This window comes from Capsicum annuum, chromosome 4 (genome assembly GCF_002878395.1).
Source record: "Capsicum annuum cultivar UCD-10X-F1 chromosome 4, UCD10Xv1.1, whole genome shotgun sequence".
Classification (NCBI taxonomy): Eukaryota; Viridiplantae; Streptophyta; class Magnoliopsida; order Solanales; family Solanaceae; genus Capsicum; species Capsicum annuum.
In genome coordinates this window covers 197,133,214-197,157,382 of record NC_061114.1, presented here as the reverse complement: position 1 = coordinate 197,157,382, position 24,169 = coordinate 197,133,214, and the positions used below count along the sequence as shown (strand labels likewise).

Sequence of the window (24,169 nt, the reverse complement as noted above, 5' to 3'; positions counted from 1 at the left end):
TTACCGAATCCATGATTGTAGATCTGGATTGTTAAGAACTGGAGCCTTGCAACTTCCATCAATAAATCCCAGCTTATTTTTAGCTGAGAGAGCAATAAGAAATAGATCATCTCCATCCTCCATAGACTTTTCCTTCAAAAGTGGAGTTCACCAAAGACATCACTGGTGAATCAGATAGATGAAGGAAGTAAGGGCTGCTTTGATCCAATACTTTGGATGAAGCAGGAGTAGAAGGTGACTCAGAGGTGGTGCTTTCCATGGAAGAGAAAATAAATCTTCAAAGAGAGGATCTTCAAAGAAGCTCTGATACCATATTGAAGAAACAGTGAACTAATTAGAAGCTTATGAAATTTCTAAGTGAATTTTTATTGATGTAATTGTCTGTTACTTATAGCTAATACAGTGTCCTATTTTGTAAATACAGATAATTGCTAACTAACTTTGTTTTTAGTGTAACTAATTATGTACACCTATACAAATTCTAGAATCTCAAGTTATGTACAAGTAAATGAAACTACAACAACAACGAACCTAGTGTATTCGCACAGCGTGGGTTAGGATAAGATGTATGCAGTCCATACTACTACCTCCGAAGAGATAGAGAAGTAAAAAGTAAATAAAACTATACAGAAAATATTTGGACTATGGACTTGTGAGTTGTTGGGTTGGTACTGATGACTGGCCCAATAGAATGTTGTGCCCAATCCTTTTATTTGCTTTGGCCTGCTCCATTTCCTTGTGTGAGATGTACCTAGAAGTTTCTGAAGTTGTGTTGAAACACTTCTCATTTTCTTATTTTCTCTTGCTTTGTTACTGAGATGAACATCACTGTTGTTACTGTCAACATGTACTAAAAGAATGTAATGTACAAACACTTTTTATTTTGTTTGTCTATTTACCATCTAATTAACATAATTTGTGGTGGCATATAGCAATCATGTTTGTGTTGGAGGAAGCAAATTTACAAGAGAAATTCATAAGGATCGGAGTAGTAAAATAGGTCGTAATATAATTCAAAAGTTAGAAGAAACAAAAATCACATGGCAATCATGTTATTTAACAAAATGCATAGGGGTATTCTTCAAGCCAACTTAATTCTAACAAACAAAAAGGTAAGAGAAAATACCTTTGTTGTTATCTTATCACTTCACCACGTCTATATGGACATCCCCCGTAGCATTGTTCATACATTAAATTCATCAACCAGTTATGGGTGCTCAAAGCAACTAATTACCTTTTTGCAATAGTTATACCATCTGAAATTCTAGCTTCACTACAGATTTGACAACAACGATCACTTCTTTCTCCTGGGAATTCATCCAAAAATGATTTTAAATTATTTAACATTCAAAGAAAAAACAAAATGATGAAAAATTGGATATTGCATTGAAAAAACATAAGTGTGTGTCAAAAAGAAGTTGAAAAAGACGAGATTTTTGGATTCATACAATTCAAGATTCTTGTTTTTTCTTTCAGTTGTGATAATTTTTCAGCTTAGTAAGTAGTAAAGAAGTTGAAAAGACAAGATTTTTGATTGAGTATCTGTGTCAAGTTAGTTGCTTTGGTGTTTCAGCTAGACAAAAATCTTGAATTAAGAAGCATTTGTGTTAAAAGTAAGTATTTGGACACAAATTCATAAAGTATTTGGACACCAATTCATACAATTCAAGATTTTTGTTTTTTTCTTTCAGTTGTGATAATTTGTCATCTCAGTAAGTAGACAAAAAGTGAAAAAAAAAATTGTTAATTGCTTTAGGTGTTTCAGCTAAGCAAGAATCTTGATCAAATAAGCTTTTGTGTTAAGAAGTCAAGTCTTTGGACACCTAATTCAATTCAAGATTTTGCTTCTTGTTTCACTTTTGATATATTTCAACTGAGAGAGTAGAAAAAGTACCAAGATTTTTTATTAAGGAGCTAACCAAATAATCTTGACTTTAAGGGGCTATTATATGAACCCCGAGGAAAGGTAGAAAAATGAAAATTTGGTGTTTGCAGTTAATTGCAAGGGTTGTCTGTGTTTCCATATAAAAATGGTACTCAGAACCGAACCTTATCTGGAAATTGATCATTAAAAGAGACAATAAGTAATATTTTTGAACCTTTAGCCATTTTACATCTATGGTTATACATCTAGATCACCATCCAGTAATCAAATTTAGGGAAACCATTGAAACAATGCTATGTTGCTTGGTTTCTTCTAAAGTTGTGTATTTTGGAAGATCCATCTGGCTATGACATCATTTTTGGAGAGTTCGAGCAGCGAAGAAGAAATGTGAACAATAGGGAAAACAAAAGTACCTCAGCAGCAAAGAATTTTGTGATCAGCTTCAGCCATTCCTTTTGAGAAATCACCAACCTCTTTGGGATAAAAAGATGGCAGGATTTGGATAAAGCTAGATTTCTCAACAGCTTCCTCAACAGTCAAAATGGGCAAATCTATATTTGAAGTGTCGTACTCAATGAGGTTTGTCCTTGGTTGCATCAGCAGACCTCTGACTATCAACAACCTATATTGTTTTAACAACAGAATGAAAAAAGTTCAAAATTTCTTTGGTGAAAGTGTATGAGAAATTAATATTTCATAAAATTAATATCAGCAGAAGGAAACTTGAAGCGCTCGCCACAACTGCAATGCTCGAGCTGGATTTCCTTGACACCTGATAATGGTTTTGTACTGTAGATAAACGATCCATGCAAACAGTTTGGTGGTGAAGGAATGTCATCTACATAAACAGCTTTACCTGAAAAATGTTATATTGTCACGACCCGAACCGTGGACCTGGCCGTGATGGACATCCCGAACCATGAAGGCCTGAGAGCCCTTCTAACTTTTAATCATATACACCATTCATATATATAAATATAAAATGTGGAAAATAAAATGTGCTACGGAAACATGGTCATATTCTAGATTTAGTTTAATAATAAGGAATAAAATCCAATATCAACTAAACATCGTCTGAAACCGTCTACGAAATCTCTACTACATGAAAATCTAACAACTATTTGAAAACTGGGACAAGGCCCCTAGTAGACCAAAACTGAAATAAATGGCATAACCTGAAAGGATAGGCCTTCTAGAACAGAGAAGGCTCACCACTGCAAAATCTGATATGCTGTCTGAATTATCTACTGCTTATTTGGACCCCTAGACTGAGCCTTAGAACCTGAGAGGTAGGGGGAGGGGGTCAATACAGATGTACTGATACGCAAAGTAATCCAAAATAATGCTTTTATATAAATAAAATAGTTGAGAGCTAGTCATAAAACATCATGTATGATATGAATTCAAGACGCATGGGCATTTTTGATAAATCATAAAACTTTCTGTCAATGCAGTTTCTGATCTTTATATTGCTTCTGAGTTAGGTGGCACTCCCCTACAATTCTGATATTCTACGGGCTGTAGGGAATACATCATTGACTCGGTGGGGAAGCCTCCAACCCGAGTGTGCCGCAAGGATTAGAGTTTCTAATTCTGATACGTCACGCGGCACTAGGCCAGCGTAATATAATGTACCCGGATCGGCAAATCACGATTTTGGGAAATGAGTTATCTGAACTCATGCCTTCTTCAGGAAACCACCTAAGCTCTCTTCATGCCCAATTTTATCCCGTTCTTAATCATGCATTTTTTTCTAGTTTCAACATATGAAAATCTGATTTCAACCATGTGTTCTATTCTTTTCTGAATTACCATGGTATTATCTGAGTTGGTATCGTCACACCAAGACTTGAAAGTCCTATTTTCTGAGCCATAATGTATCATGCATGATTCTTTCATGAAAACTCAATTCAGACCACCCAAACATGTAAATAGTTTAACAGATTTCATGTTCCGAAACATGAGTTAAAACTATGCAAGAATTCCTCAAATATATGGTGCTCATGTGCTTTTGGCAAAATCATGCACTCTTTCATTATATGAATATTTTCATATTTATCAACATAAACTACCCTCTCTCTTTTGAAATTAAAATCATAATCCGAACATGACGTTATTCAAGACCTTTTATATCAAGCTTTTCGAAACACATTCGAAATAATCCATAGCATGTCATAAGTAAAGGAAAAATCATAACCAGAGAGCGATTTTACATGAATCATGATCTCAATTCAATCATCAACCTTAAAACACATACATATATACATATATCATTTTAAATAAATTTGGGGAAGGCCTAAAGGCCAAAGCAATATCATCAATACTTCTAAAACATGAATATGTTCATAAGTCTGAAACCCTTTTCCTAAAAAAATGATTTCTATGCCCATAAAATTTTAAGAAAACCCCGCGTACCTTAAATTAAAAGATCTGAAAGATGGAACCCGAATCTAGATAGATGAAACCTAGATCTTGATCCGTTTTTTGAATATCTTCACTTAGGAAGATGAATTCTTGATCTATGGAAAAGAAGGAAACTTGAATCTTGATTTGTTTCTTGGAGACCTTGAACTTAAGGATTGATTTTCTTGATTTCTTGATCTTGGAGGAAACCCTAGTTTCCATCTTGTTCTTGAGAGTAAAGAGGATTGAGATGTTGTAAAACTGATAGTATATGGATTATAATGCTTAGGGTTCAATTTATATTCGTGGAGAAGGTTTTTGGAGTGAGGGAAAGACCAAAATACCCCTACGAAATTACTTCTCAGTTGCTGAAATTTTCAGCTGACGATCAAGGCTGATAAGCCATCAGATCTGTGATAGCCAGTCAGCCCAGGTCGTCACCTAGGAGATGAAATTTATGATTTTTTGCCTAAGTCTGGCGACATTTTCTGATAAGGCATCAGAAATGTCGTTAGAAATGTGATAAGCCGTCAGATATGTCGTCAGACAGTTTCTAGACTGATATGCTAGAGTAAAACGGGCATAACTTTTTGCTCCGATATTGGATTTGGGTGAAATTAGTATCGTTGGAAAGATAATTCGAAGAGATTTCATTTGATATATAGTAGGCCACCCCGTTCGTCATATAAAATGAGTTATGGTCGATTGAAGTTGACCCAAGTTTTGACGCTCACTAAAACTTGAACGATAGGAAAGTTTTCAACTAGTCCTTGAGTTAAAGGGACCTCTATGATCTCGAATCATGATCAACTAGATTCCACACTACATTAATGATTAACACAAAAAATCTTAATTGGATTTATGGCTTTTTGGAACATCTACACGTAAGAATGACGGTTTATGTTCTAGCCCAAAAATGTGGGGTGTTACATTATCTCCCCCTTGGGATCATTCGTCCCTGAATGATGGGTAGGAATATTGAAGTCTTTAAGGTATGGAATAACATGGACATGATATGTCTTCTAAGAAAGGATATAGACGAGCTGAAATGTTTAAACTTCTATCATGAAACTGAATTTGCAATTTACATGGATGGAATAGTTATATCTTGGGATGGTCATACGCATAAGACTTTGGTTAGTAGGACCGAGTGAAAAGGTAGGAAACCACCATACTTGTCTGCCCGACTGTTAAACTGAATTGTTTGTTATACAAGCTGAATTATGCTAGAAACTTATACTTAACTAGAGTATCTCTTCAACACTCTTTCTAAAGAAGTTGTAGTAGCATTAAGGAGCAAGGAATCTTGGGCCTGAGCTACACAAGGCATCCAACTAAGGAATCTCAACAATGACATCACTCTATGGCATGGAATAGAGACATATGACTCATAAACCAGGATAGAATTGTAGACACCTAATTTCGTCCCTTTCCTATGCCGTTTTTACCCATTTTATTTTTATCCTACCGTGTACCCTCACCCACGTTATTATACCCTCACAAAATAAAAATAAAATAAAAATAATAATAACAAAAATCCCTAACAAAACCTATCCTAACTAATTTTATCTTATCCTAACAACCTACCCAATCAAAATAAACCACCTCACCACCCCACACCCTACCCCCTACCCCTACCCACGTGACCCCACCTACCTTACCTCACCACTACCCACCCTCACAATATATACACACATACTCTCACAAGAAAAAGGGGGACGGAAGGCACTCCAATTGCGATTTTTCTCAAAAACAGAATAATACGTACACAACCATATACAAACAACATTACAGATATCCAATTTTCCATTTTTTTTACAGAACTCCATATATACACAGATCCTCCATTTTTACACAGACCTCACACCAAGAACCTCAACATATACGCATACAGCAAACATATATACATAGCTCACGAAGGAGACAGAAGGAGACAAGTAAGAGTGAGAGAGATTGAGAGTGAAGGGAGAGAGAGCGGGATGAGAGAGGGAGATCAGAGACCAGCGTCTTCGCCTGAAGCTCACCGAAAAGGGCTTATCCGCCGCCGGAATTGGCAAAAATCAGCCCCGCTCCGACCACACCATCACACCAACGCCAGCAATCCCCAAAACACCAACCGAAATCCGGCAATGAAATATAGTAAACGGTGAGAAATTCATCTTCTGTCTGATCTTTTCGGCGAGCTCGGTGCCGGCGTCTGCTTTCCCGTCATTGGTGTTGGTCGAATCAGTTTCAAAATTGCTAAAAGATCCTTTTCTTTTCACCGACATCTAGACGAGATCTGGCCGGAATCCGACGGTTTAATGGGTTTTGTTTATTGTGAGCTCACCGGAGTTTAATTTTCTAAAGATTTTGGGTTCGTCGGAGCTCCAGTGTAACAGAAAATATGACGACCAGCCCTCTGTTCCACCCAAATCTGCGTCAAACTGTTGTTCCCGATCCTGATTTTGGTTTAATTCTCACCGGAATCTCTTTGCTTCATTGAATTTCGGTCAGATTCTGAGTTGTTTCTATCTATTTACATAATCCTGAGCTAATCGTAACTCGAGCATTATTATTTCTTGTTCCAATTTTCCACGCCGAGTTTGGATTCGAGAAGATTCGTGATTGAGGTTTTTCGTTCAAGGATTCCTGTCCCGGGTTTCCTTATTATCGACAAAACATTCTATCGAGGTCCATTTCTCAACTCGTCTTTTTATATATATATATGTATTTGGTTGGTTGTTTGGATTGGTTTCGATTACGAGTGGTGTGATTATGATTTTTATTGGATTTTGTTTTGTTGATGTTATGATCATGATGCTTGGTTGTTTGGTTTTGGTGGATTGAGGCATAAATTTGATCATGTTCTAATGGATGGATAGAAAGGAAGTTGGGGGTAGAATTGAAAAATTGACAAAAAGGATAGATTCGTTTTAATTTGATTTATTGTTGGTATGAATCGTGATAGATTTACGATGGGTTGAAACGGATAGGCAATATAGGGCCGGGTAGTCAAATTTTAAAACTTGTTATTTTGGTTGAATGTTAGAATGTGCGTGCGAACGTTTCTTTCTAGTTTATCGTATTTAATTCAATTGTATAATTTGGCCGGGGAATGCCCCGGAGTATCTGTATATATTTATTCACCGGGGAATGCCCCGAGGAATTTTGTACGCTAAGGTGTTCGTGATTAAGGCTCGAGCTATCGGGTAAAGCATGGTTTAGGACTAGTGTAGGTTATTTCAGTATTTTTATTTCGGGTTGTAATAATTGGACTGGACTTTACATTTTTGTTTTGTTTTGTTATTGTTTGATTATTTTGTGTGCTTTTGTGTGGTTTGTACATTTCGTAATGCCAAAATAGTTGATACACTCTACCCAAGCGACCGTGGTTGAACCACGGGATCGAGGGGTACCTAACACCTTCCCCTCGATCAACAGAATTCCTTAACCAGAATTTCTGTTCGCAAACCAGTTTAGAGTCAAATGGTTTCGAAAAGGATTTTCCAAAGGTGACTTGGCACACCGGATTATGCCAAGTGGCGACTCTGAATAAAAAATGTAAATGATCCTTTTTCCGAAACAAATTTTTCATTTCTTGTCACTTAAATAATAAATCCCTTTCGACCCTTAAAATATACATCTTTTTTGGAGTACGTAAAAAAGGGGTGTGACAGAATTATTAGGCCTTAGGCAATGCAACTTCTTACTTTCAAGCTTCACACACTTCTCGAATATCCCTTAACTATACTATTCCCCCCAAATGCCACACTTATTTGATTCAACTTATAATTCTTTTATAGGCATTGATAAATCTTTCTACTAATGTCTAAAGTAGGTTAAATCTTTTATCGTGATCAAGCCTAACTCTAAATCACAAAATACAACGTGCCACCCACAATACTATTCTAAACCATATGATTCAACCTTCCATATCTCTTTTTTTATCACATCCTAAGCATAATGTGCCCTACCACTTCAATGACTAACTCTGAACTCTTACTATGGATTCACTAGCGCATATTGCGTTTCTCCTCTTAAATCCCAACATGACATTCAAACCTATTTTATAACCACCTATGAACTTCAAGGCAAACACCCGTAAATACATACTTCACATAGTCTCTAAACCATTGTCAATATAACTCCCATGCGCTACCCCAGGAACATACACACACAAATTTCAACTAACCGTAACATGTATCAAAGACTTCACCCCAAATCTTACTTCACACTTATTTTTTCATCTAAAACAAGCATACAATGATCTATCATCAACAAGAACCATTTACTCATCACCATTATCATTACATAAGGAGGAGTCACTAAAAGGTTAGAATATAAGACTTTGAAGTATAGAAGGATACTATACAAAACTCGACACTTAACTGAGGCCTGAGGAGCAGCGAATCAACATCAGGGATTCATCAAAGTGATCTGAATTGGGGAATACATGACTATAAGTTGAATCTCACCAATCATTAGGAGTATAGCATGAGTTATAGGAACTAAGCACACTATAAAGCGTGAGTACATGAGTCATGAGCTGCATGACCTCAATTTGGATTTTATAGCATATGGAATGTGATTCCGACCACTGAATGAACTGGAACTCCTCATTTTAGAACTGGAAGAGTATATGACTCTCTATCATATGCATGAACATGAACTATGATCATGGAACTGAAATGCAATGCATGAGTAGGTATTGGGATAGCTGAAAAATACTGAGATAAGAATGGGTTGAGTCCCACCCTCACTTTCTAATGTTCTGTATCATACTGGCATTACTATCAGAATCTGAGAGCCTGACTTGGTTATTTGATCTATCACCCCCCCCCTTAGCTTCAAGTCATCATCTTAAGTTTGATAGATCTCTTTCTAGACTTTAAACTGAACTACACTCATTGCACTCTGGGGTCTGGAAAATGACCATACACACATATCATAGAACTTAAACCGAATGAATACACCTGAAAGTGAAAAACCCACTGTTAATACTAACTTCTGAGATACACTTTATCTTTCTATAGCCATCAATAGTCATCATATAATACTTGCACACTTACTAACTTCGGGTCTTTGTAAGTATCCCTATAGTCAGAGTGTACACCCTCTAGTGCCTCAACTCTTATTTCTATTAGCTTAATCTTCAAAACTCAAACTTAGATTCTAACACTTAACATGGATATCACCAAGCCTTTGATGAACCATACTACTTCCGTTATAGCCTACCAATAGCGTGACTCCAAACCTATATCTCTCTACTACTATGCGAATCAAGATCATATCATACGGCTCAACACTATCAATCAAAACTCCTTAACTTGGCTATTTAGAACACCATATACCATCTACTAGCATTTCCCTACCTAGCAACTCAACGGTACTACTAGCCACACGCAACATGTAATAGTCTTAGAAAATGCCTCAACTCCATATCACCTTGGGCATACTTCTACATCATACATATAACATCACACTTCATTACGAATCAAATAAACTTAAGCTCTTGCATACACTGTTCAAGCCTATTAGATCACTTCCATATAACTAGTATCATTAATCAAGAAATTATCACATCCACCTTTATGGCCATCAACTGTCCAAACTTAATGTCTAGTGCTAAACATGATTTACAACCCAACCTTACACATAATTCTCACAAACATTCATCATTAATCTTAAGCCACTATTCTTACATCCACATTCTACATTAAATTTAAGCCTATAGTCTAGCATCAATCACCTACCACCACTGAAGAATGCAATATAATATACTAGTCCATCAAATTGGGACATTATGCCTTCTCATAAGTAGTACTAGTTTACAACTACCAACGAAGAGAAGGTCGGGGGGGGGGGGGTAAGGTCACATAGTAGACATGGTCAACCTAAATCTTATATTATAACCCCATTCAATCTTATCTACTTATACGTCTTTCTCACATCGCACTTACTTACCCAAGCATACATTTAGACTACCTTCAGATTCCACAAACAATCATGAGTCTATAATTATAACTTACTGGCCAATCTAGTCATTTTCATACTTCAGGTAACCAACAATTCACCTTGACTAATAACTCTTTCTCTACCTTCTACTAAACTAACACACAAGGATATATCACTTCATTACCAACTCAGTCTTATGCAAAAAGATTCGGCTAAACATATATTTAATACATCGTCATTACCACTTTTCTTGTCATTACGCCTCTAAAACCCCAGTTCCAACCAACACAAAAACAACAAGATGAACAACAAGTTGCTAGTGAATCAAAATAGGTCTCACACGGCTTCACTAGACTTTGATTTTTGTGTTTTGAACAAGGAAATGAGATGAATGACAAGGCAACTATGCTAGTGAATCGAAAGATCCCCACATGATTTCACTAGACTTTGAGTTTCAATAACACAATGATAACAAGATTACAAGAGTTAGAAACTTGACACACAATAATCAATGATCTAAGAATACGCATCTTACTGTGTATAAATAAAAATCTGAGTCAAACACTTCCCCCACAGACTACCATGCAATACACACATGCTACTAGCTACCACATTAGTCTATCACTATAAAGGGGTAGATCATCCTCAAACATCGGTTATGCAACTAAAATATTTATTTACACAAAAGTCACCCTCACTCTTAACTCCTAACTTTGTGACTTCACATCACCAACTTCTTGGTCCAACATCACTACCAATAGGTCATGACACCGACACTTAACTTATACTACTACTCGGGTGGAAATACAGTTCCAACATTCTTCTACACATCATCTTCCCTTAAGCATGACATCTGCAACATAAATTTTTGAAAAAGAATGAACACTTAATACCGCAGGCTGAAAAACATGATTTTATCAAGATAAAGGTTCACACTAGAATCAATACACCCCGAAGCACTAATGGACTCTTCACAAGTCCTCGCACAATTTCAAAATGTTATATGGCTTAATCAGAAAGGACCATACCATTTAAACTCTAAACTTCTACACTTGAATCACCCCAATAATGAGACACATCTGAGAACATCATAGTAAGAAAAGAATGGGGATGACTGTTACTTTCGTATGGGCGACACCATAGAACGAATTAGAGTATGAAAGAAAAACATTCTGACTCCATAGCACGAACTAGAACATAAAGAAAGGGAGACATTCCTAAGCGCCTTGTAGCCTCCTGCTTATAAGTGTGGCGCACTACACACCCATAAACAAGACTCTACCCGACGCAATTTTGCAGACACCCTGGGACCATGAACCGTGCTCTGATACCAAGTTTGTCATGATCCGAACTAGGACCCTGGCTGTGATGGGTTTCCCGAACCATGAAGGCTCAAGAGCCCTTCTAACTTGTAATCATATACACCATTCATATATATAAATAGGAAATGCAGAAAATAAAATCTGCTATGAAAACATGGTCATATTCTAGATTTAGTTTAACAATGAGGAATAAAATCCAATATCAACTAAACATCATCTGAAATCGTATACAGAATCTCTACTACATAAAAATCTGACAATTATCAAAAAATTGAGACAAGGCCCCCAGTAGACCAAATCTGAAATATATGACATAGTCTGAAAGGACAGGCCTTCAAGAACAGAGAAGGCTCACCACTGCAAAATCTGATCTGCTGTCTGAATTATCTATTGCTTATTTGGACCCCTAGACTGAGCCTCAGAACCTGAGAGGTAGGGGGAGAGGGCAATACAGATGTACTGATACGCAAAGCAATCCAAAATAATTCTTTTATATAAATAAAATAGTTAAGAGCTAGTCATAAAACATCATGTATGATATGAATTCAAGACGCATGGGCATTTTTGATAAATCATAAAACTTTCTGTCAGTGCAATTTCTGATCTTTATATTGCTTCTGAGTTAGGTGGCACTCCCCTACAATTTTGATATTCTACGAGTTGTAGGGAATCCACCATTGACTCGGTGGGCTTCCCGAGTGTGCTGCAAGGGTTGGAGTTTGTAATTCTGATATGCCACACGGCACTAGGCCAGCGTAATATAATGTACCCGGATCGGTAAATCACGATTTTGGGACATGAGTTATGTGAACTCATGCCTTTTTCGGGGAACCACCTAAGCTCTTTTTATGTTCAATTTTATCCTATTCTGAATCACACATTTTTTTCTAGTTTCAACATATGAAAATCTAATTTCAACCATGTGTTCTATTCTGTTCTGAATTACCATGGCATTATCTGAGTTGGCGTCATCACACTAAGACTTAATAGTCATATTTTCTGAGCCATAACGTATCATGCATGATTCTTTCATGAAAACTCAATTCAGACCACCCAAACATGCAAATAATTTAAGAGATTTCATGTTCCGAAACATAAGTCAAAACTATGCAAGAATTCCTCAAACATATGGTGCTCATGTGCTTTTGCGAAAATCATGCACTCTTTCATTATATGAATATTTTCACATTTATCAACATAAACTACCCTCTTTCTTTTGAAATCAAAATCATAATCCGAACATGACGTTATTCAAGACCTTTCATATCAAGCTTTTCGAAACACATTCGGAACAATCCATAGCATGTCATAAGTAAAGGAAAAATCATAACCAGAGAGGGATTTTACATGAATCATGCTCTCAATTCAATCATCAACCTTAAAACACATACATATATACATATATCACTTTAAATCAATTTGGGAGAAGGACTAAAGGCCAAAACAATATCATCAATGCTTCTAAAACATAAATATGTTCTTAAGTCTGAAACCCTTTTCCTAAAAACATGATTTCTATGCCCATAAAATTTTAAGAAAACCCCATGTACCTTAAATTATAAGATCTGAAAGATGGAACCCGAATCTAGATAGATGAAATCCGGATCTTGATCCATTTCTTGAATATCTTCACTTAGGAAGATGAATTCTTGATCTATGGAAGGGAGGGAAACTTGAATCTTGATTTGTTTCTTAGAGACCTTGAACTTAAGGATTGATTTTCTTGATTTCTTGATCTTAGAGGAAACCCTAGTTTACATCTTGTTCTTGAGAGTAGAGAGGATTGAGATGTTGTAAAACTGATAATATATGGATTATAATGATTAGGGTTCAATTTATATTCATGGAGAAGGTTTTTGGAGTGAGGGAAAGACCAAAATACCCCAACGAAATCACTTCTCAGTTGCTGAAATTTTCAGCTGACGACCAAGGCCGATAAGCCGTCAGATCTGTGATAGCCCTTTAGCCCAGGTCATCACCTAGGAGCTGAAATTTATGATTTTCTACCTAAGGCAGACGACATTTTCTGATAAGGCATCAGAAATGTCGTCATAAATGTGATAAGCCGTCAGACAGTTTCCAGGCTGATATGCTGGAGTAAAACGGGCATAACTTTTTGCTTCGATATCGGATTTAGGTGAAATTGGTATTGTTGAAAAGATAATTCGAAGAGATTTAATTTGATATATAGTAGGACACCCATTTCATCATATGCAATGAGTTATAGTTGATTGAAGTTGACCTAAGTTTTGACACTCACTAAAACTTGAACGATAGGAAATCTTTCAACTAGTCCTTGAGTTAAGGGACCTCTGTGATCTTGACTCAGACTCAACTAGATTCCCACACTACATTAATGATTAACACACAAAATCTTAATTGGATTTATGGCCTTTTGGAACATCTATGCGTAGGAATGACGGTTTATGTTCTAGCCCAAAAATGTAGGGTGTTACATATATAAACCAGCACACTTGAAGTTCAGAATGTTACAGACACCAAGTTATAATTAAACTGATGTGCAGATAAACAATTTTGCATTTAAAAAATAGAGGTAGAGGAATTCATGACAACAAGTGCAGCAAAAAGGAGAAGAATGACCAATTGGTAACTTCAAAACAAAAGCTCAAGCCTCGTCTCCTAACACAATGTTTTATCAAAAATATAATACAAATTCTACTGAATATGTCTCAACACCCTCAAAGAATGGTATCAACTAGCCTATAGTTGTACAGGGGGTATCCAAACTCAATGTTTTTGTTGGTTTAAAGTTGTTAAAGGAAAATAACGTAGGAATTCAATTCAAAAGCTGGCCGCTGAAATAGAGATGGAGTTTGAAGAGAATATGCAGAGAGACAGATTATTTTCTTGTTAAAAGACCGTCTATAATTGATCATCAACTTAGCAACTTAAATAGTTGCTATTACAACTAAAAATAGGACAAAGAAACAACTTATTTCTACCAAAATTAAAATAACTAATTAGTTTCCTACCAAAGATAGGACTCCTAATTTAACTACGATTGTACATAAAAAAATTGGAGAGAAAAAAAAAAGAAAGATGTGCATTCCTAAAACAACTCTCAACACTCCTCCTTGCTTTATGAAATGCAAACTCCAATTTTCTGTCTGAAAAGCTCGAATTTGCTGACAGGTAAAGGCTTAATGAATATATCAGCCCATTATTCTTCCATCTTGTAGTAGACAAGAATCACATCTCCATCTTTTTGAACTTCTGTCAGGAAGAAAAACTCGATATTGAAGTGCTTAGTTTTCCATGAAACACAGGATTGTGAGAAACAACTATTGTTGCTTGGTTGTCCACGAACATTTCAATGCTTCCTGTTGGTTCAATATGCAGATCAATCAGAATTTTCTTCAGCCACTATGCTTGGTTTACCATTGTTGTAGCTGCCACAAACTCAGCTTCGGCAGTAGATTGAGCCACAATGTCCTATTTCTTACAACTCCATGAAAAAATCCCAGAACCAAGACTAAAATAATTCCCTGAAGTACTCTTCGAGTCATCTTTGGAACCTCTCCAATCACTATCAGAGTACCCAAAAAGCTTCACAGGTTGACTCCTTCGAAACATAACTCTATAGGTAATAGTTTCTTTGATGTATCGCACAGTTCTTTTGGCTGCCTTCAGATGTACTTCACTCGGACAATGCATGAACCTTGATAGAATACTTACAACATACAATATATCAGGTCTTGTTGTTGTAAGATACATTAAACACCCAATGAAACTTCTGAAGTATGTTTCCTCCACCTTTTCGGCTCCATCATCTTTGCTTAGTTTTTCTTTTAGGTTCGTATGAGTATTTATCTCTTCGCAATTTTCCATTTTGAATTTCTTGAGAATTTTCTTCGCGTACTTCTTCTCGTAAATGAAAAACTCATATTTTCCCTGTGTAATCTCTATTCCAAGGAAATAAATCATCAGACCACACATCTCCATTCCAAGGAAATAAGTCATCAGACCAAGATCAGATATTTCAAAAGCTTGGATCATAGGCTGCTTGAACTCATCAATGAGCTTTGCGCTGCTTCCTGTAATCAAAAGGTCATCGACATAAAGAGAAGCAACAAGAATCCCATTGTTATTGCGTTTAACATATAGTGTGAATTCTGAAACACTTTTCTCAAAATCGAGGCTAAGCAAATAATCATCTATTCGACTATACCAAGCTCTTAGTGCCTGTTTTAGGCCATTAAGAGCTTTATGTAGTCGGTAGACTTTCTCTTCTTTTCCATCTACAATAAAATCTTCAGGTTGCTCGATATAGATTTCTTCTTCAAGAACTCCATTAAGAAATGTGGATTTGACATCCATCTAGTGCACTTTCCAGCCAAGTTGTGCAGCAATAGTAAGAAGCAACCTGATTGTGTCGAGCCTAGTAACTGGAGCAAACGTGTCAGAATAATCAACACCAAAAATCTGTGCATACCCCTTAACTACAAGTCTTGCCTTGAGCTTGTTAACAGAACCATCAACATTCAATTTTGTGTGGTAAACCCACTTCACACCGATGATTTTTCTATCTTAAGGCTTTTTCACAAGCTGCCAGGTCTTGTTCTTCTCAATCATTACAAGCTCCTCCTCCATTGCGGCTTTCCACTTAGGATCTAAGACAACCTCTTTAAATCCAGAAGGCTCTAAAATGGCCATATTGCATCTCTGGTATATCTTAGAGAACAACCTTGTTCCTCTCACAGGTTGATCATCAATGTTTTCATCAAAATTTGGGATTGCTTGTGATATGCTTCTGGTTAACTTTTTCCCAGTCCCATCGCTCATTCTCCATAAAAAATACATCTCTACTTACTATAATTTTTTCAGTATGAGGCTGAAAAATTTTGTAAGCTTTAGAGATTGTAATGTAACCAATAACGACTCCAGATTCAGCTTTCTTGTCTAACTTGTCCCTCTTAACCTGCGGAATATGAGAGAAACACAAACAATCAAAGATTTTTAAGTTTTTTAAGGACCCAAGATTTTTAAATTTTTTAAGGATGGCTTATAGCCGTGCCATGCCTGAAAAGGTGTCTTGCTGTCAACTGCTTTGGTAGGCAATTTGTTCAGCAAAAAAACAGCAGTGTTAGCTGCTTCTGCCCATAAATATTTTGGTAGGCCTTTCTCATATAACAAACACCTTGACATCTCCATTATCGTCTTATTCTTCCTTTCATTGACTCCATTCTATTGCGGAGTATACAGGGCAGTGAGTTGATGCTCAATACCTGTATTTTCGCAAAACTTCTCAAATCGATCAGATGTGTACGCAATACCATTATCTGATCTAAGTATTTGCATCCTGCAACTACTTTGATTTTCTACCAAAGCTTTGAATTTTCAAAAAACTTCAGGTACTTCAGATTTGAACCTGAGAAAATAAATCCAACACATTCTTTTCATATCATTAATAAATGCTATAAAATATTTACTTCCACTAAGAGAAACAGTTTTATATGGTCCATACAAATTAGTATGGACCAACTGAAGCTTCTCCGATGCTCTCCAGGTTGCCTTGGCAAAAGGCATCCTGCTTTGCTTTTCAAATTAACATGTGTTGCAGCTTGTGTGTTTCGTAGTCCTAGAACCATATCTTTATTCACCATGTCCAAGAGTGCCTTTTGATGACAATGACTGAGTCTCTTATGCCATACATCTGTTGTCATCTCTTGGCTTGGAAGGTAGCCGACTTTCCCTCCATTGGATCAAACGAAAAGCTTTTTCCTCTCATCTTAACTTGGCAGATTTCTTGACCCTTTGGATCAAATATCACACACTTCTTATCCCCAAAATTAAGCTTAAAATCATTCTTCAAATGTTTTTCTATGCTCAATAAATGTTGATCAAGTTCTGGAACAAAAAGTATATCTGAAATTAACTTTGAAACTGAGCAGCTTTCAATGGCCTTCAATAGCTACTGTTCCTTTTTCTTTGGCAGAAAGATAATCACCATTACCAATTCTGACTTTAGAGATTGCAAACTTGTCTAAATATTTGAAAATCTCCTCATCATGAGTCATATGATTCATACAACCGCTATCAATTAGCTAGGACTCGCTTGAGATGCTGCTTGTAAAATACGATGCGACAAAAAGTTGATCTTCTTCCTGTTTATTAACAACTTGAGCCTCTTCATCTTGCTGCTGAGTTTTGTTCTTACAGATGATCGCTTCATGCCCAATCTGATTGCACTTGGTGCACTTAGCATCAGGCTTCTTCCAACACTTGAAAGGTGCATGTCCGAGCTTGCCGCAATGCTTACAAGGAGGGTAGTTTCCTTTGAAACCACCTATTTTGTTCCTGTTGTTGTGTGCTGCACCTTCTTCATCAGTTGGTTGGTACTTCTTCTTCTTCTTCTTCTTCTTAGAACGTCCATCATCGTGATGCTTGGCTGGTAAGGTACCTTCGACAACTCCTCCTTGTCTCATAACACGTCGTTGCTCTTGCGCTTGAAAAGCACTTAAGAGCTCTGCAAGTATGATCTTGGACAAGTACTTAGTATTTTCTAAGGTTGTTATGGTAGCCTCAAATCTTTCAAATGCCGTTATTAGGATTTTCTCAACGATCCTTGAATCATTGAAAGTGGAACCCAACAATCTGATGCGATTTGCTAAATTAAAAAGTCTGTCAGAGTACTCCTTTATGGTTTCACTTAATTTTATCCTTTGCAGCTCAAACTCACGTACCAGATTCAACACTTGCATCCCTCGAATCCTTTCATCTCCTTCATACTCAGTCTTGAGATAATCCCATACCTATTTCGCTGATTGCAGAGACATGATACGAGTATGGATATTAGATGAAACTGCAATAAATAAGCATGCCATTGCCTTTGATTTCCTAGTATTCCTCTCCTTGTGAGTTTTAATCTGCACCACCGTGGGATTGTCCGAAGGGAGCTATCTCGTATTCATCTTCAATAGCTTCCCATAGATCCAAAGCTTGCAGTTATATCCGTATTCTAACTGCCCAGATTTGATAACTTTCTCCATTGAAAGTTGGTGGTGCCATTGAAGAAAAATTTGCTTCTCCGTTCATGGTATCCACTAGATCAGATTGATGCAAACACTTCGAGGTCCCTTAAGATTAAAGCTCCGATACTAATTGTTGGTTTAAAACTGTTAAAGGAAAACAACGCAGGAATTCAATTCAAAAGTTGGCCGCTGAAATAGAGATGAAGTTTGAAGAGAATATGCAGAGAGACAGATTATTTTCTTGTTAAAAACCGTCTATCATTGATCATCAATTTAGCGACTTAAATAGTTGCTATTACAACTAAAATAGGACAAAGAAACAACTTATTTCTACCAAAATTAAAATAACTAATTAGTTTCCTACCAAAGATAGGACTCCTAATTTAACTAGGATTGTACGTAAAAAAAACTGGAGAGAAAAAAATCAAAGAAAGACGTGCATTCCTAAAGCAACTCTCAACAGTTTTATCCAAAGCTGAGACAAAGTAAACTATTTCCTCGATCTCGTATCTCCTAGGATAGATTTTCCCTCCTGACCTACTATTACTTCAGTTGTGTATTTTCACTTAAAAATCAGTTATCAATATCAATATAACTATGTTGCTCGGACCCTCGAATAATGCTTCCACACCTCTGTCGGATCTGAAACGTACCTGTCAACATTTTTTGAAAGTCCAAGCAACATAGCTTAAATGTCAAAAAGCCAGCAGTCAAGGCCAGGAAAAATTGATATGGAACTTGGACTTAACATGCACAAGATGAATAAAATATTAAAAGGCGATAACAACCAGCAGCATGCAGGGCAGCTCCGACCTTCTTCATCGGTTCACCCACGGGATGGTACTCAGTACTAAATTCCACAACCTGCTTAGCGGAAGATAGTAGTGTTTGTTTTCTCCCCGGAGTAACGCAACCATTATTACCGCTTTCCGTAACTTCCTCATCCGAGATATAATTAGTTCCATCAAGTAAACCACCAGAAATAGAAGAATGAACCCCAGTAACTGGATAAAGAAACTCAAAAACAATAAAACAACCAAGCTTGATCTGTACTCAGGGTGTAAAGTGCCATCTTCCGGTACCACCAATAGTTTGACTAGTTTCAGTGCTTCATACAAAACATCTACAGTTAGCATTTTCCCGGCTAGAAATTCTTCTACCTTTTTAGCCTTTGTTGCATGTTTTGTGCCATAAGCACCAAACGCCAAATGGATATTGCCTATAAGGACACCTTTCTTGCAGTGAGAAACATCAGCCTGGAAAGTAGCATTTACATATGCCAATGCATTCCCATGAGGTCGTGGGGCAGCTTGATAAGTTTTATACTAAAATCTAGAATGAGTTTGGGGAGAACTTTGATCCTTCTTAAATGGGATGATTCAGAATCACATTCCTTGAGTGGTGGTTTCGATAATAACTCCTCCCATGTGAGCTTTTCAAGTCCTTGACTGGTCATCAAGCTAACGGTAGCACAAAGCCCGAGAAGTAATGTAGCGATATTCAAAGGAAAACCATAACGAAATTTCCTCCCACACTAGCGGAGTTTCTAACAAATGGCGAAGCAATTTCTCCATGTGGTAAGCCAGTTTTCGGACACCAACTTCCCATGTGAACCGAAATTGATTTTGCTTTCCTCTTTCAAGAACAAAATGAATTTAGAGATAGTCACAGTTGCTCCAACTTCAATGCCTGCCTGATCTCTTTTGATGATTAAGAGTTCCGGAACGTGCTTGAGGTCAATGTAATGATCATATTTCTGAGTTTCCTTATAATAACCTGTGCCGGTATTACCAACGACAAGTTTATAGCTTGCACCATTTACCATTGCGTTGGAGTTCAACAAGCCCCATAACTCCTCAATGGAAACAGGACTGTACCAAGGGTACCTCAAGGAGTCCAAATTCGAGGCAAATTCACATTTCAAGAACTTAATGCATATTTTTCAATTGATTCTTATTGTTGAAAGGCCGGTGCATTATCTTCATTATGTTAAACTCTACAGTTGCTCAGAACTGGTTGTCATTAAGTAGCCTTATCTTGCAAGTTGATATTACATTTCCAAGTCAGGTTGTAATGTCGAAACCACTTTCTTAATCTTTCTGACAAAAGATTTGGAGATGCTTAAATAACACATGGTCTAGTGTTATTGGTCTAGAAGTAAAAACTGACTAACATTTTCAGGTGATTATCCTGTAAAGAGTAGTAAATAATTCAAGACAAAAAAAAAAAATTACTCCCTCCATTGCAAAAAAGAATGACCTACTTTTCTTTTTGGTTCAATTTAAAAAGAATGACCTTTCTTTTTTTTGATAATGCTTTAATTCCCATTTCCAACATGGCAGGTGTAAGACTATAATCATTAAGTATTTTGTTACATTTCAAATAACTTTGATTTAAGATCACAAGATTCAAAAATTTATTTTCTTAAACACCGTGACTAGTCAAAATAGGTCATTCTTTTTAAAAAAGAAAGAGTAAAATATTGTACAAAATCATATACCGCCATTATAAAACCTTCCACAGAGCTGCTTGTTTCAGTAAAAGTCCAATCTTGCGCAAAGAAAATGTCATAATAATATGGTTAAAGAAGTATTAAGTGTCCAGTATTACAAAAGCAAAAATAACAGGTATCTAAATTAGATTACGTTTCTAATGCGACAACTAAATATAGTGGCACAAGAAATGCACGATGTTCAAACAGGCTGAGAATACTTTGATGCTCACCTCCCAGCATCTTGAGCTGCTAAAGTGATATTCAAGGAAGAATGACCTCATGAAAAAAGGAGAAAACATTCATAAGAATGAAATATATGACAAATGAAACAGAAAAAATAAAAAGCCAAATAAAAATAACTAGACACTAGATTTCCTTTTTAACTTTTTAGCTTTTCTCATTTCTCTACAGAAAGATGTCAAGAATGAACCTTGGTTTAACTCAACCTCAAAAGCTAGCTCATAAAGAGAGGATCGTCCAAGACTATATAACGAGATCAAAAATTCTTTAACCCACCGATGTGGGATTCATGGAGCGTGGATAATATAAGACGGGGGCCCAACATCGGAAACAATGAACTGGGTGGGCCTGACTCTAATACCATGTCAAGAATGGACCTTGACCTAACTCAGCCTCAAAAACCATATAGGAGACCAAAAACCATTTAACCCACCGATGTGTGGGACTCCAACAAAAGAATTAACAAGCATAAAATAAATCAGAAAATAAACATTTTAACATACTTTGCAGCCAAGACAGAATAGAGTGGTATTTTGACAAAGTCATTCAAGTGGCGAGAGGCAAGATACAATTACTTCATCTTTAAGCATTCCGCAACTTGAACCATTCCACCACAACAAAGACAAGCCACTTCTGCTCTCTCTGTCTTTGTAAAACACACTCAAAAGCTAGAAAAAGAGTAGATGCCAGAGAGATGAAATGACAAAGAAGGAGAAATTGGAGATACAGAGTTCTGTCATTGAAAAATGTAAAACTTGAAAGAGCTAAGTCAGCTAGCCTCAATGAAAATACTATAACGTAGTGATTTAATTGAAAAAAGTGTACAAATTTATCAGTCACTTTTTTATACTCTTTCCGTCCCAAATTATCTATTTTAAATCTTTTAATTTGATTTTCATTTTTTTATTAAACAAGATTAGATAAATTTTTTTCATCATATCCTTAGTAATAATTAATTACTCCTTATTACTAGTATTAAATTATTAAATCTTAAAAAATATTGTAAAAACTTTGGTAATCCTATAATCCCAATTATCCATAAAAAAATATTTTGGTATTCATATAATAACTCCATTAATATTAAAACTAACAATATGACAAAATTAATAAGGATAAAATGATAAAGTTATATTACCAATTATTATTTTTTTAATAGTTCTATCATCTCAATTTGAAATGGATAATTTGGATAATTTGAGACTGGAGGAGTATTACTATAAACGATTTTTCAAATTTTAGGAGCTATTTGGTTATCTGTTAATTCATACCAAGTATGGAACCAAGTTATGTCATCCATTTAAGAAAAGTATCAAAATATGTTATGGACAAGCTAACAGCGTATGTTTAACAAAAATATATAACTCACTTTTAGTGAGTTATTGTTTTTGCTTGCACATAACTCGAAAAAAATAAACTATACACATAACTTACTTTTTTTTATTTGTAAGTTATAACAATGAAAGTTGGATTTTGGGTCACAGGTGACAAAAGAGATTTAAAATGAGGTGTAGGTGATTCAAGTCTTAATAATTGAGTAGAGGTGACAATTACTTAATTATGGATTAAAAGAGTTTGAGAAATTTTAAAATAACTCAAAAGTTTTTAAATTTACACTTTGATCCAAATGTTAGTTAATTAACAAAAAACAAAGGGAAAAAAAGGTGTATTTTTCTCTCTCCTCATCTATTGTTATTTTCTCTCTCTTCGATATTTTGTTGTTCATTGTTGTTGCTGTTTTATTCATCATCTTCTGATTCATTATCATCATCTTGTACTTCATTATCATCTTCATATTCTTCTTGTTGACCATTGTTGTTGTTGTTGTTACACCAACTGCTGCTCTTTGACCAAATTCTTATGTCAAATTTTATTTCGTAAATCACTTTCAACTTTGGCATTTACTTGAGAGGAGACTTTGGTAAGTCAAATTATGTTTTTTAGTTGAATTTGTCATCTGGGTAACTGCTAATGTGTTATTGTTTCAACAATAGCTAGCACGCGAACATGAATGCAACATAAGAGCAATCTGTTTAAACAAATCCATTATCTGCGGCACTAGATAAATGTTTTGTTATGCCAGTAAACTCATGTTGGATTCATGTTTATGGCTCTAGGTGTCCGTAATATAAATCGAATAGATGGGTATTCTGTTACACCAGATTAGTAATCTGTTTCAACAGATAATAATCTGTTTCGAACAACAAAATACAGCTCCTGTCACAAACCCAACAGATAACTCAACTCATATGTTGATCTCTTACTATTGATACTGGAATCAAATTATTCCTTAATTGTAGACATGTCATTCGTTGAGAAAAGGAAATAGACAACACGAAAATTAAATAAGAAATAAAAAGTCAAATGCATCAAACATAAATTTTTATAAAACAAACAAAAAAATACATAGGTAAAAGAAAAAAAAGCTTAATTATTATTATCATTATTATTATTTGTATGGTCAGCCGGCCAATCTTCAATCGGCGGCAGCAGCGCCCTCCTCAGCTTGCGGATCTCCCGCAGCATTCTTACTCTAACGGCGGCCAACTCCCAATGAAGGTCATGAACCTCCTTCTGCAATTCCCGCATGACGTCTCGTAAAATAGCGACATCCCACATTGGATCAACCATATCTAGAAAATGCATTAGTTGACAAAACACACACGTAAAAATAAAAGTAAAGAAAAGAAAGAATTCGAATGTAATACAACGTATATTTACACAAAAATCAAGAAAAAAACTTTTCAGAGACAGGAAAAAGCTATCAAGTCCTTAAAGAGAAAGTAGTTGAAGGTGTAACAAGAGCAAGGAATAAATAATATGTAGTAGAATGAACGATTGAGTAAGGAGGAACTTATTTATAGAGGATTGAACTTGAATAAGTTAGGCAAAAAATCGC

General features: G+C 35.9%; 1 pseudogene; it reads right to left on the bottom strand.

Annotated features, from left to right (window-relative positions):
* On the bottom strand, positions 1–23,859 carry LOC107868743 (annotated as a pseudogene).
* Between the last annotated feature and the right edge of the window lie 310 nt (positions 23,860–24,169).